Here is a 4,696-nt window from a genome sequence, read left to right as displayed (position 1 = left end):
TCACCTTCTCAACTGCAAACAGGAAAAACAAACCAAGTGTTCCAATTGACTACGCCCATGATGAGAGGAACTGGTAACATTTAAAAATTGCACTCTATGAGTCCCAATACTATTTAAAGTTTCTAATCATTTTAAGTTTCTTACTATTAAACTTGATAATTATTTTTTGCTCGAACATGCAAACACAACAAGTTCAAAGAGTAATACTCTGAACATATTTCATGTGAAAAATCTAATGAAACAAATTTCACGCAAGCCATCAACCAAAATCTTTTTTGGAGTCATTGTGAAATGTATTATGATATCAGACTTTCAAATCTACTTCAGAATTTGATACATTACATGCATTAAAAATTCTAATATGAACCTTCCGTGCTTTGGAGTTCTGCATATTAAAAATAATCCAACTATACAATTGGGTTGTCATATATTTATTCATACAATATTACTCGAGGATATAATAATTCCAAGAACAAACAAAATAATGTCTTTATATTCAAATTTATGCGAGACTTTTTTTACATAGACAACACCACTTTATTATATTTATAGGTTCTTCCTGACATACATCGTGGTATAAATTATAAAAAACATTCTCATTTTCAGGTCAAATATTAGCAAAAGTATTATTGATTTCTAACTAAAATATACCAACACAAGTTATACAGAGACATAATTTGGCCAGTTCTTATGATTCAAGGTTGTCAACGAGAATCTAAGAATGATTTATACAACAAAAGGTTCTCTATGTTAATTATTAATGCTATGGCATGTATTGTTATCTTTCTAATTTTGGGCTCATCCATTACAGTGAGGATAGGAAAATGAAATGTCATCTAATATCAATCACCATTGTCCTTAGAATATGTATTGTGAAGATTTTGTAAATATATAATTTCTATAGCCCGTGCGAACGCACGGGTAGACGACTAGTTGTCATAGTGCTTAGGCGAAGCCCTGTGCGGATCACTTCACCATCACCATCACCACGCCATTGTGCTGACGAAACTCTCCCTCGACAATCTGTTGGATCAAGAGCTCGAGGGACGTCATTGAGCTAAACGTGTGCAGAACTCGGAGGTGCCGTACGTTCGGTGTTTAATCGGTCGGAACGAGAAGAAGTTCGACTACATCAACCACATTGTCAAAATGATTCTGCTTTTGGTCTACGAGGGTACGTGGACACACTCTCCCCCTCTTGTTGCTATACATCTCCTAGATAGATCTTACGTGAGCGTAGGATTTTTTTTGAAATTGCACCAACAGTGGCATCCAAGCCAGGTCTATGCTTACCACCAATGTCTTATTTTGATTCGGCGGTATTGTTGGATGAAGCGGCCCGTACCAACCTTACATGACCACGTTCATGAGACCTGTTCCACCGACAGACATGCAACTAGTTTTGCATAAAGGTGGCTGGTGGGTGTCTGTTTCTCCCACTTTTGTTGAATCGAATTTGACTGCGTCCGGTCCTTGTTGAAGGCTAAAACAACAAACTTGATAAATCACCGTTGTGGTTTTGATGCGTAGTTAAGAATGTTTCTTGCTAGAAGCCCGTAGCAGCCACGTAAAACTTGCAACATCAAAGTAGAGGATGTCTAACTTGTTTTTGCAGGGCATGTTGTGATGTGATATGGTCAAGACATGATGTGATATACGTTATTGTATGAGATGATCATGTTTTGTAAAAGTTATCGGCAACTGGCAGTTGCCTTATGGTTGTCGCTTTATTGTATGAGATGCAAATGCCATGTAATTGACTTACTTTATCACTATGCATTAGCGATAGTTGTAGAATCAATTTTGAAAAAAAAGTTCATCAGATTTGAACAAAGTTACTCGTATTTCAAAAAAGTTCATCAATTTTTAAAAAGGTTCATCGAATTTGGAAAAAAGTTCATTGATTTTGTTAAATACGTGAAAGAGAAAAACATGATTGATTTTGAAAAATAACACGATAAAAAAACGCATTTAAGAAATAAAAGGAAAAGAACAAAAGAAAACCGAGTAAAATCGCACCTGGAAATGACCAACGAACCAAAAAACGGTTTAGGGAAGGTTCTGGAAGATTCCCAAACGGAGGAGTTACCGCGATATTTTGTGGCCTGATGGTTGCGGTGCTAATTTACTAGAGCAGATCTTGAGTTCAATTTCGTGCGGACACACATTTTCTGAACCTTTAGAAAAAAATATAAAAGCAGATACATGGACCGGCCCAGTCGCATTAGAGGGATGTGGGCTGCAGGCGCCGGTTTGCACAAAACAGTTATAACCGGCGCTTGCAGTGCCAAAGAGGGATTGTCAGGAAATTGATCTGATATATATGATTGTTTTCCTTTTTCTCATCGTCAAGAGAGACGTGCAACGTTCATGACTTTTTTTACTTTGTTCCATAGCGTTTGTTTGTTTGCTTTTCTTATTACATGTGTGTTGATTTATTTTTAAATCCCAGCCGTTAATTTTTATGGTTAACATAAAATCGATCGATATAAACAGATGAGTGATGGACAATATGAAAGCCTCCGTTCTTTATTATTATATTATGTAAAGATAAGGATTGACACGTAGATGGTAGTAGCCTGTTGGCTAAACGGGTGGTTGCAATTGTTTGCGCTGTTACATTGACCTTGGCTCTTCATACTTGAAAATATTCACGCATAGAGATAACTTGGGAGATAGATAAGTTCAACACATCAGAATAACATACTAACAATGGTATATTAAAAAAATACTGACAATCGGATTTCAAGAGCCAATTTAAAAGAGAGGTTCCACAACGAGTGATAGATGTCATTATTGTAAGACTTTGAAGAAAGAAAGACGAATGGGCCCCAAAAAATCTAGAATTATCATAGCAAAATGAAAAATTTGTGGAAAACCATGCATATTGATGCCACAACACATTTATCATTATATTTATAGTAATAACTATTAATAGTACAATTTATTTCTCATCGACATATTTTCTGCCATATAAACACAAACATCCTATTACTCGGGAAACATACGGGCTGCTACCAAGGCGGTGTTCAGTTTAACCAGCATTCCCAATTCATTGTTTTCATTGACAAGAGCCCCCACTGCAGGCATGTCAACAAGCTCAGAGATGCACTCATTGACATGATCACGTGCCATATCCATCCAACGGACTAGCTCTTTGGACCATTGCCTGCCCTCGTCACGTTGGTAATCCTTGATAATGGCATCACATATGTTGATGACGCTCACCATGGTGTCATAATCCACCTCACACAAACTGAAGACGCGCATTGGCACCGTGCCCTTCTTGGTGTTTTCCAACATTTTCTTGACCTTGCTGCTGGTAGTAGTGACTCGACCCCTAAGGATGTCGACGGTGACTTGCAGCAAGTCACGGAGTTCCTTAGCCTCAGCGCTTCGATTGTCTGACTAGAGGGTCGTTAAACAGAATTCCTCTCTGAGAGGATCCACATTTGCGTTGTTTAATGTGGCGTTCTTGCACACTTCTATCACGAGGTCGGTCGCCTTGGGCTTGGCACCACCAGATCCACTGGCTTGAGCCGTCGTGGTCACGAAAAGCAACATGAAGACAATGGCGGAAAAGATGATGGTGTCCATCTGTGTTCGTGCCATATATATATTGTTGCAAGGCTTGTTAGAAGCGTTGAATTGTACTACAACCTAGAGAGGTGGGGATAAATGGATATAGATGGTTGTGTAGGGGGAAAATGGTTGGATATGATGTATGAGAGGTTGAGATTTATTTATAATGTGTATAGTGGGGTTCATAAATGCAGTATGGAGCTTGGTCATGGATATGCCTATTATTATTGGTTAATCTGTGCATAAATATTTGAGTGCTCAGTTTTGATCTCCTTTTTAATGATATCTAATATGTGCATGGATATTTGCGTGGGGGGGGGGGTGAGGAGTTGGAGGGATATGATGTATGGGAGGTTGATGTTTATTTATAATGCGTATAGTTGGGTTTCATAAATGAAGTTTGCAAGTTGCGTCATGGATATGCATATGATTAGTGTCAAATCTATATACAAATATGTATATACTCAATTTGGATATCCTTTATTAATGATGTTGATACTACACATCTGACTTCCACCATTTCTTTAATGCAACATATCTTGATCATGGATATCCAAAAGAATAGTGTCCAGTGAATGCAAAAAGATATGTTGATACTAAGTTTGTATCCCCTCGCATTGATATGTCAAATCTAGATTGATGTGTTCTATACATACTTTGGTATAACCGATTTGATATTTCTACATGGCTTTCAGGATTGATCAATTTGCCCCTCATCAAGTCATTGATTCCGCAACACATTGTTGCAACTTCTGAGTTTCAAAAATATATGCACAAAACTTTCAAATAGTTTCTCAATTTCAATTTACTCGTGTAACCTTCAAACAAATTATCAATATGTACTAGGTTGGAAATAATTATTCCTAAATCAACTATTATAAAGAGGATAGACCTTTACAATAAACCTATGTCCCTTCTAAAAATCAAAGTCAATTTTTAAGCATTAAAAGTTGCCTTGAAGACAAAGGGCATATCCTACACTTTTCTATTCATCAAATGAACACCGTCAAACATCCATGGACGCATGTCTGAACATGTTCGTGGACAACCGGGAGGGTGCTAGAGCACGGACACGTTCGCCACCTCCTCCCCCCCCCCTATTTTTTTGTACTCG

The sequence above is a fragment of the Triticum aestivum genome, chromosome 7A, assembly GCF_018294505.1.
Source record: "Triticum aestivum cultivar Chinese Spring chromosome 7A, IWGSC CS RefSeq v2.1, whole genome shotgun sequence".
NCBI classification, from domain to species: domain Eukaryota; kingdom Viridiplantae; phylum Streptophyta; class Magnoliopsida; order Poales; family Poaceae; genus Triticum; species Triticum aestivum.
Note: the sequence above shows the minus strand (reverse complement) of the source record.